This window comes from Capsicum annuum, chromosome 1 (genome assembly GCF_002878395.1).
Source record: "Capsicum annuum cultivar UCD-10X-F1 chromosome 1, UCD10Xv1.1, whole genome shotgun sequence".
NCBI lineage: Eukaryota > Viridiplantae > Streptophyta > Magnoliopsida > Solanales > Solanaceae > Capsicum > Capsicum annuum.
The window spans coordinates 216,238,428-216,250,319 of NC_061111.1; positions in this window are offsets into that span (position 1 = coordinate 216,238,428).

Here is an 11,892-nt window from a genome sequence, read left to right on the forward strand (position 1 = left end):
CCTAAAGACCAAATCAATAGTACAATTAAACATTGACAATGTATAATAAAATCATGTATTTCAAAACCCCTTTTCTAAATTCATGTTTGATAATCTTTAAATCATGTTCTAGTGTTTACAAGCCCATGTAGTTTATAGGATAAACCCCACATACCTTAGCTTATAAACTTTGGATGAACACTTGTTTTTGGGACTCTATTTGTGCTTTTGATGGATGATTCTTGAAGATCTGGTTTGGGGATTCTAATTCTTGAATCAATTTTCGAATTTAATGGTAAAATTTTGAGGGATCTTGAATCTTAGGTTGAGGCCCTAGGGTTTGGTTCTTGAGAGGATTTGAGAGAAAGGAGTGTATTTTTGGTGAAATGGAGGTTGAATTTAGTGTTTATGCAGTTATAGGGTGAAGGAAAAATACCAAAATACAACTCCAAAACCGTTTAGGAAATGCTGAATTTTAAAGGTGACGACCTTGGCTGATAGGTCGTCACAAATGTGATAACTTATCACACCAGGTCGTCACTCAAAGGCTAATTTTTGTGAGTTACTGCCTTGGGCAGTCGAAATGGCTGATAGGTCTTCACATATGTGATAACTTATCTACTCAGTTCATCACTTGTCGACAGACAGATATGTTAAAGTAAAATGGGTATAACTTTTTTCTCCAATCTCGAATTTGGGCGAAATTGGTATCGTTGGAAAGCTAATTCAAATATTTTTCATTTGATATATAGTAGGCCACCTACTTTTTCATATACAAGGAGTTATGGTTGATTGAATCTGACCCAAGTTGCAACACTCACTCAAACTTGAACGATAGAAAAACTTTCAAATCGTCCTTGGATTTAGGGACCTCTATGATCTCAATTTATGCTCAAATAGGTTCCCACACTACATAATTGATTAACATGCCAAATTTCCATAGGATTTATGGCTTTTGTATCATCTACGCATAGAAACAACGATTTTTCAATCTAGCCCAAAATGCGGGGTGTTACATTATCTCCCCAGTGGGATCATTTGACCCCGAATGATGGGTAGGAATGTTGAAGTATTAAAGGTATGGAATAACGTGGACATGATATGTCTTCTAAGAAAGAATATAGCCGAGCTAAAACATTTAAACTTTTATCATGAAACTGAATTCCGAGTTGACTTGACTTTACTTGCTGTAAAGAGCTGATTCATACTGAAAGTTTAGGATTTCCTTGAAGTGTTCATGATCCAATCATATATATTGAATTAAGAAGTGATAACTTATGCAAGTACGAACCATTAGGCAACATGACTTAGGTCGTACTAGGGTACTGTACTACTTGAGCTAAAATACATAAAAGTATTTGAAATTATGCTCTGAACTCTTATGAACTGAGTCATGACTAAGTAGCTGAATCTGAAACATAATGCTTTGACTAAATTGAAATCGCAACTTACATTGATGGAATAGATTATCTCTTAGGATGGTCATACGCATGAGACTTCGGATAGTAGGACTGGGTGAAAAGGTGGAAAACCACAGTAACTTGTCTATCTAACTGTTAAACTGAATTACTGGCTATACAGACTGAATTTTGTTGGACCCTCATACTTAACTGGAGTATCTCTTCAACACTCTTTCTAAAGAAGTCATAGTAGCAATAGGGAGAAAAGAATCTTGGGTATGAGTTACACAATACATCCCACTGAGGAATCACAAAAATAACACTACTCCATAGCATGGAATATAGACATATAACTCATAAACTAGGATAGAATTACCAAGCCTTAGGCAATGCCACTTCTTACTTTCAAGCTTAGCACACTCCTCGAACACTCACTTAACCTTACTATCCCCTTTAATTACCATACTCATTCAATTCAGCTTAAAATTCTCATATGGGCATCGATAAATCTTTCTAATAATATCTAAAGTAGCTTAAATCCTTTCACCGGGATCAAGCCTAACTCTAAATCACAAAATACAACACGCTACACCATGATATTATTCTAAACCATATGATACAACCTTTTTTTTTATCACATCCTAAGCATAATGTGCCCTACCACTTTAATGACTAACTCTGAACTCTTACTATGGATTCACTAGCGCATATTGTGTTCCTCCACTTACATCCCAACATGTCATTCAAGCCTATCTTTATAACCACATATGAAATTCAAGGCAAAATTAATCAAGACGTACTTCATATATTCTCTAAACCACCATGAATACAACTCCCACGCGCTACGCCAAGAACATACAAACACAAATTTTCCATTAACCATCACATGTATCAAAACTTGGCCCCAAATTTTACTTCACACTTTTGAACTTATCTAAAACAAGCATACAATGATCTTCCATCAACAAAAAATATTCACTTATCACCACTACCATTACATAAGGAGTCACCAAATGGTTAGAACATAAAACCTTGAAGTATGGAAGGATATTATATGAGACTTGACACTTAACTGAGGCCTGAGGAATAACAAATCAACATCAGAGATTTATCAAAGTAAATTTGAATTTTAGGGCATACATGGCTATAAGCTGAAATTTTGCCAATCATTAGGAGTATAGCATGAGTATAGAAACTGAGTACACTATAAAGCATGAGAACATATGTCATGAGCTGCATGACCTCAATTTGGAGTTCATAGCATATGGAATATGATTTCGACTTCTGAATGAATTGAAACTCCTCTTTTTTGGAACTGGAATAGCATATAATACACTATCATATGCATGAACATGAACAATGATCATGGAACAGGAACGTAAGGAATGAGTAGGTATTGGGATAGCTAAAAATTACTGATATAAGAATGGGTTGAGTCCCACCCTCACTTTTTGATGTTCTATATCATACTGGCAATACTATTAGAATCTGAGAGTCTGACTTGGTTACTTGTTCTATCATCTCCCCCTTAGCTTTAAGCCATCATCTTAAGTTCGAGAGATCCCTTACTAGACTCTAAACTAAACTACACTCACTGCACTCTAGGGTCTGGAATACGATAATACACGCAATTAATAGAACTAAACCCAAATAACCACACCTGCAAGTGAAAAACCCACTGTTAATACTACCTCCTGAGATACACTCTATCTTTCTATAGCCACCAATAGTCATCATATAATACTTGAACACTTGCTAACTACGAAACTTCATGAATATCCCCATAGTTGAAGTGCACACCCTCTAGTGCTTCTACTCTTATTTCTATTAGTTCAGCCTTCAAAACTCAAACTTAGATTCTAACACTTAACATGGATATCACCAAGCCTTTGATTAACCAAACTTCTTCCATCATAGCCTACTAATATCGCGACCCCAAACTTATATTTCTCTACCATAAGGATTAAGATCATATCAAAAGGCTCAGCACAATCAGTCAAAACTCATTAACTTGTCCTTTTAGAACACCATGTACCATCTACTAGTATTTCTCCACCTAGCAACTCAACGGTACTACTAGCCACACACAACATGTAGTAGCCTTAGAAAAATACCACAACCTTATATCACCTTGGGCGTACTTCTACATCATACATACAACATCATACGTCATTATGAATTAAATAAACTTAGGCTCTTGCATACACCATTCAAGCCTATTAGATCACTTCCATATAACGAGTATCATTAAACAAGAAATCATCATATCCACCTTCATGGACATCAACTGTTCAAACTTAATGTCTAGTGCTAAACATGATTTACAACCCAACCTTACACATAATTCTAGCAAAACATACATTATTAATCTTAAGCCACTATTCTTACAACCACATTCTACATTTGAATTCAAGTCTATAGTCTAGCATCAATCATCTACCATAAATGAAAAATAAAAAATGCAACATAATATACTAGTCCACTAAATTGGGACATCCTACCCAAATACCTTATTTTAGCTAGCTACTACCCACAACTAAAACATCTTTATGACATTACTACTATACCTCAAAAATCCACTACATACCTTCCCACAAATAGTACTAGTTTACAACTACCAACAAAAACAAGGTCAAGGGGTAAAGTCACATAATAGACATGGTCAACCTTAATCTTATATCATAACCGCATACAATCTTATCTACTTATACGGCTTTCTAACATCACATTTACTTACCCAAGCATACATTTAGTCTACCTTCAAATTCCACAAACAACCATGAGTCTATAATTATAATTTACTGGCTAATCTAGCCATTTTAATACTTCAAGCAACAATAATTCACCTTAACTAATAACTCCTTCCCTATATTTTACTAAACTAACACACAAGGACATATCACTTCATTAGCAACTCAATTTCATGCCAAAAAATTTAGCTATACATATATTCAATAATTCGTCCTTACCACTTTTCTTGGCATTACGCCTCTAAATCCCCAGTTCCAACCAACACAAGAACAACCAGATGAACAACAAGTTTCTAGTGAATCAAAATAGGCCTCACACGGCTTCACAGACTTTGATTTTGTGTTTTGAACAAAGAAATGAGATGAAGGACAAGGCAACTATGCTAGTGAATCGAAAAAGCCCCACACGGCTTCACTAAACTTTTAGTTTCAATAACACAATGATTACAAGATTACAAGAGATAGAAACTTGACAAACAAAATTCAATGATCTAATAATACACATCTTATACTGTATAAATAAAAATTTGAGTCAAACACTTTCCCCACAGACTACCATACAATCCACACATGCTACTAGCTACCACATTAGTCTATCACTATAAAGGGGTAAATTATCCTCAAACATCGGTTATCCAACTAAAATATTTGTTTACACAAAAGTCAACCTCACTCTGACTTCTAACTTTGTGACTTCACATCACCAACTTCTTGGTCCAATATCATTACTAATAGGTCATGACAACAACACTTTAACTCATACTACAAATCGGGTGGAAATACAGTTCAAACATTCTACTACACATCATTCCCCTTTTTAAGCATGACATCTGCAACATAATTTTTTTTTGAAAAGGGTCAAATATACGTAATACTGCAGGCTGAAAAGCATCATCTCATTAGAATCAAAGCTCACACTAGAATCAGTACACTCTTAATCACTAACGGACTCTTCTAAAGCCCTTGCACAATTTTTAAAATCTTATATGACTCAATCAGAAAGAACCATACCATTTAAACTCTAAACATCTGCACTTAAATCACCCCAATAATTAAGAGACATGTCTGAGCACATCAAAGTAAGGAAAGAATTGGGATAACTTTACTTTCATATGGGCGACATCATAGCATTAATTAGAGTATAAAAGAGGAACATTCTGACTCCATAGTATGAATTAGAATAAGATGAAAGAGAGACATTCCTACACACCTTGTAGCCTTCTGCTTATAAGTGTGGCATGCTACACACCCATAAACAAGACTCTACCCGACGCGATTTTCTAGACACCCTGGGACCATGAACCATGCTCTGATACCAAGTTGTCATTACCCAAACTAGGACCCTGGCCGTGACGGACATCCCGAACCATGAAGGCTCGGACGTCCTACTCTATCTAGTAATCATGTTCAATATTTATATAATAAAAATACGGAAATATAATTTAATATAGAAACATGGTCAAAACTCTTGGTTTAGTTTATCAATAAGGACTGAAATCTGAAATCAACTAAACAACATCTGTCTACGAAATCTCTACTACTTAATTAAGTAAAAACTATTTGAAAACTGGGACAAGGCCCCCAGTAGACCAAAACAAATGGAATAACATAATTTGAAATAAATAGGCCTTCTGGAATAAAGAAGGCTCACCACTGCACAGATCACTTCTCTCTGAAATACTCTACTGCTTAGCTGGAGACCCCTAGATTAAGCCTCTAAACCTGGGAGGTAAGGGTCAATACAGATGTACTGGTACGCATAGCAAATCCAAAATAATAATTTATATTCAACATATATGAGAGCAATTTAAAATAGTTCATAAACATATCATATAGTAAGAAATCACATGGGCATTTTGAAAGACTCTGTAAAATCATATGAACTCTGTGACACTCTTTATTTTACTTCTGCGCTAGGTGGTATACCCTACAACTCTGAAATTCCATAGGCTATATGGAATCTGCCATTAACTCGGCAGCCAAGCCCCCAACCCAAGTGTGCCGCAAGTGTCGGAGTCTCTAAATCTACGATGCTACACGGCCGTCGCCAGCGAACAATAATAATCTACCCATATCGGCAAATACGATTTGAGGCTACGAGTTACTTGAACTCAAGACTTATTAAAGTAACCACCTAACTCTCTTTATGCCTATTTTTAACTCTTTAAAACATACATTCTCTAAAAAAAATACTCCAAAAACATACTCTGTTATGGCATACATACTTATGGTATCATCATACCATTGACTTGTAAGTCACATCTCTGAGCCATTGTTAGTTTATTATAATTTTTATTTTCAAAACATAATGTTTGGGACCACCATATCGATAAATCAGTTCGAAGAACCCGTTCTTTAAATACTCATGTAAACACATGTATGCAACTCTCTTTGACAATATTTCAATGATACAAGGTGGTCGTGTCAAAAATTCTTAATCTTATGCAAATCTTTCTCTCTTCAACAAAACACATTTATGTCAAGAAACTCTCTCTCATAAAATTTAAATCATGCTCAAAATACTATGGTATTTGAGTAAACTATTTTCAAGCCATAAATCATGCATTTCAAATCCTTCACATTAATATCAAAACTTAAAGTTTTCACAAGAGAGGGATTTCATAAGTTGTTCTCTCAAACAATCATCAATATAATTTTTCATACATATACATATACAAGTAAATCAATTTAAAGGGGGGAAAAGGCGTAAAGCCCAAATCAATAGTACAATTAAACATTCATAATGTATAATAAAATCATGTATTTCAAAATCCCTTTCCTAAATTCATGCTTGATAATCTTTAAATCTTGTTCTAGTGTTTACAAGCCCATGTAGTTTTTAGGATAAACTCTACGTACCTTAGATTATGAACTTTGGATGAACACATACTTTTGGGACACTTTTTGTGCTTTTGATGGATGATTCTTGAAGATCTTAGTTTGGGGATTCTAATTCTTGAATCAATTTTAGAATTTAATGGTGAAATTTTGAGGGATCTTGAATCTTAAGTAGAGGCCCTACGGTTTGGTTCTTGAAAGGATTTGAGAGAAAAGAGTGTATATTTGGTGAAATGGAGATTGAATTCAGTGTTTATGGAGTTTTGGGATGAAGGGAAAATACAAAAATACCCCTCCAAAACCGTTGAAGAAATGCTGAATTTTAAAGGTGACGACCTTGGCCACTTAGAGGATGATTTTGTGAGTTACTGTTTTGGGCTGACGACATGGCTGATAGGTCATCACATATGTGATAACTTATCAGTTCAGGTCATCACTTGTCGACAGACAAACATGCTGAAGTAAAATGGGTATAATTTTTTGATCTGATCACGTATTTGGGCGAAATTGGCATCATCGGAAAGATAATTCAAAGAGATTTCATTTGATATATAGTAGCTCACCCAGTGTGTCATATACAAGGAATTATGGTTGATTGAATCTGACCCAAGTTGCAACACTCACTCAAACTTGAACGATAGAAAAACTTTCAAATCGTCCTTGGATTTAGGGACCTCTATGATCTCAATTTATGCTCAAATAGGTTCCCACACTACATAATTGATTAACATGCCAAATTTCCATAGGATTTATGGCTTTTGGATCGTCTACGCATAGAAACAACGATTTTTCAATCTAGCCCAAAATGCGGGGTGTTACATTATCTCCCTAGTGGGATCATTTGACCCCGAATGATGGGTAGGAATGTTGAAGTATTAAAGGTATGGAATAACGTGGACATGATATGTCTTCTAAGAAAGAATATAGCCGAGATAAAACATTTAAACTTTTATCATGAAACTGAATTCCGAGTTGACTTGACTTTACCTTTTGTAAAGAGCTGATTTATACTGACAGTTTAGGATTTCCTTGAAGTGTTCATGATCCAATCATATATATTGAATTGAGAAGTGATAACTTATGCAAGTACGAACCATGAGGCAACATGACTTAGGTCGTACTAGGGTACTGTACTACTTGAGCTAAAATACATAGAAGTATTTGAAATTATGCTCTGAACTCTTATGAACTGAGTCATGACTAAGTAGCTGAATCTGAAACATAATGCTTTGACTAAATTGAAATCGCAACTTACATTGATGGAATAGATTATCTCTTAGGATGGTCATACGCATGAGACTTCGGATAGTAGGACTGGGTGAAAAGGTGGAAAACCACAGTAACTTGTCTATCTAACTGTTAAACTGAATTACTGGCTATACAGACTGAATTTTGTTGGACCCTCATACTTAACTGGAGTATCTCTTCAAATCTCTTTCTAAAGAAGTCCAAGTAGCATTAAGGAGCAAAGAATCTTGGGCATGAGTTACACAAGACATCCCACTAAGGAATCACAAAAATAACACTACTCCATAGCATGGAATATTGACATATAACTCATAAACTAATATAGAATTACCAGGCCTTAGGCAATGCCACATTTTACTTTCAAGCTTAGCACACTCCTTGAATACTCCCTTAACCTTACTATCCCCCTTAATTACCATACTCATTCAATTCAGCTTAAAATTCTCATATGGCCATCGATAAATCTTTCTACTAATATCAAAAGTAGCTTAAATCCTTTCACTGTGACAAGCCTAACTCCAAATCACAAAATACAACACGCTGAACAACGATATTATTATAAACCACATGATTCAACCTTCTATATTTTTTTATCACATCCTAAGCATAATGTGCCCTACTACTTCAATGAACAACTCTAAACTCTTACTATGGATTCACTATCGCATATTGCATTCCTCCATTCATATCCAAGCATGTTATTCAAGCCTATATTTATAACCACATATGAACTTCAAGTCAACATTAATCAAGACGTACTTCATATATTCTCTAAACCACCATCAATACAACTCCCACACGCTACCCCAAGAATATTTAAACACAAATTTTCCATTAACCATCACATGTATCAAAAACTTAGCCCCAAATTTCACTTCACACTTATAGACTTATCTAAAACAAGCATACAATGATCTTTCATCAACAAAAAACTTTCATTAATCACCACTATCATTACAAAAGGAGTCACCAAAAGGTTAGATAATAAAACCTTGAAGCATGGAAGGATATTATACGAGACTTTACATTTAACTGAGTCCTGAGGAATAACAAATCAATATTAGCGATTTATCAAAAGTAAATCTGAATAAAGGGTATACATGGCTATAAGCTTAATTTTTGCCGATCATTAGGAGTATAGCATAAGTTATAGGAACTGAGCATACTATAAAGCGTCAATACATGAGTCATGAGCTGCCTGACCTCAATTTGGAGTTCATAGCATATCAAATGTGATTCCGACTACTGAATAAACTAGAACTCCTCTTTTTGGAACTAGAATAGTACATGATTCTCTATCATAAGCATGAACATGAACTATTATCATGGAACCTAAATGTAAGGCATGAGTAGGTATTGGGATAGCTGAAAATTACTGAGATAAGAATGGGTTGAGTCCCACCCTCACTTTTTGATGTTCTATATCATAATGGCGATACAATTAGAATCTAAGAGTCTGACTTGGTTACTTGTTCTATCGTCTCTCCCTTAGCTTTAAGACATCATCTTAAGTTCGAGAGATCCCTTACTAGACTCTAAACTAAACTACACTCACTGCACTCTGAGGTCTGGAATACGATAATACACACAATTAATATAACTTAACCTGAATAACCACACCTGAAAGTGGAAAACCCACCGATAATACTACCTTCTGAGATACACTCTATCTTCGTATAGCCACCAATAGTCATCATATTATACTTAAACACTTACTAACTTTGAATCTTAATGAATAGACCCATAGTTGAAGTGCACACCATCTAGTGCTTCTACTCTTATTTCTATTAGTTTAACCTTCAAAACTCAAACTTAGATTCTAACACTTAACATGGCTATCACCAAGCCTTTGAGGAACCATACTTCTTCTATCATAGCCTACCAATATCACAACCCCAAACTTATATCTCTCTACCATGAGGATTAAGATTATATCAAAAGGTTCAACACTATCGTAAAAACTCCTTAATTTGTCCATTTAGAACACCATATACCATTTACTAGTATTTCTCAACCTAGAAACTCAACGGTACTACTAGCCACACACAACATGTAGTAGCCTTAGAAAAATTACATAACCTCATATCACCTTGGGAATACTTCTACATCATACATACAACATCGTACTTCATTACGAATCAAATAAACTTAAGCTCTTGCATACACCGTTCAAGCCTTTTACTAACCCAAGCGTATATGTAGTATACCTTCAAATTCCACAAATAACCATGAGTCTATAATTATAATTTACTAGCTAATCTAGCCATTTTTATACTTCAAGCAACAACAATTCACCTAAACTAATAACTCTTTCCCTATATTTTACTAAACTAACAAATAATGATGTATCACTTCATTACCAACTCAATCTCATGCAAAAAAATCCAGCTATACATATATTCAATAATCCATCCTTACCACTTTTCTTGCCATTATGCCTCTAAATCCCCAGTTCCAACCAACACAAGAACAACAAGATGAACAACTAGTTGTTAGTGAATCAAAATAGGCCTCACACGACTTCACTAGACTTTGATTTTGTGTTTTGAACAAGGAAATGAGATGAATGACAAGGAAACTATGCTAGTGAATCGAAAGAGACCCACATGGCTCCGCTAGACTTTTAGTTTCAACAACACAATGATAACAAGATTACAAGAGATAGAAACTTGACACACAATATTGAATGATCTAAGAATACATATCTTACTCCGTATAAATAAAAATATGAGTCAAACACTCCCCCCCACTGACTACCATACAATCCACACATGCTACTAGCTACCACATTATTCTATCATTATAAAGGGTTAAATTATCCTCAAACATTGGTTATCCAACTAAAATATTTGTTTACACAAAAGTCACCCTCACTCTGACTTCTAACTTTGTGACTTCACATCACCAACTTCTTGGTCCAATATCACTACCAATAGCTCATGAAAACAACACTTGAACTCATACTACTATTTGAGTGAAAATATAGTTCCAACATTCTGCTACATATCATCCCCTTTTTAGGCATGACATCTGCAAGATAATTTTTTTTTTTTGAAAGAAGCCGAATACGCCTAATATTGTAGGCTGAAAAGCACGATCTCGTCATAATCAAAGCTCACACTAGAATTAGTACACTCTGAAGCACTAACGGACTCTTCTAAAGCCCTTGCACAATTTTTAAAATCTTATATGACTCAATCAGAAAGGACCATACCATTTAGACTCTAAACTTCTGCACTTGAATCACCCTAATAATGAGAGATATCTGAGCACATCAAAGGAAGAAAAGAATTGGGATAACTTTCATATGGGCGACACCATAGCACGAATTAGAGTATGAAAGAGGAACATTCTAACTTCATAGCATGAATTAGATCATGAAGAAAGAGAGACGTTCCTAAATGCCTTGTAGCCTCCTGCTTATAAGTATGGCGCGCTACACACCCATAAATAAGACTCTACCCGACAAGATTTTGCAGACACCCTGGGACTATGAACCGTACTCTGAGACCAAATTTTCCACGACCCGAACTGGTTCCCTGGCCGTGATGGATATCCCAAACCATGAATGTCCTACTCTATCTGGTAATCATGCACAACATTCATATAAAAAAAGAAAATAAGAAAATATAATTTAATAGGGAAACATGGTCAAAACTCTTGGTTCAGTTTAACAA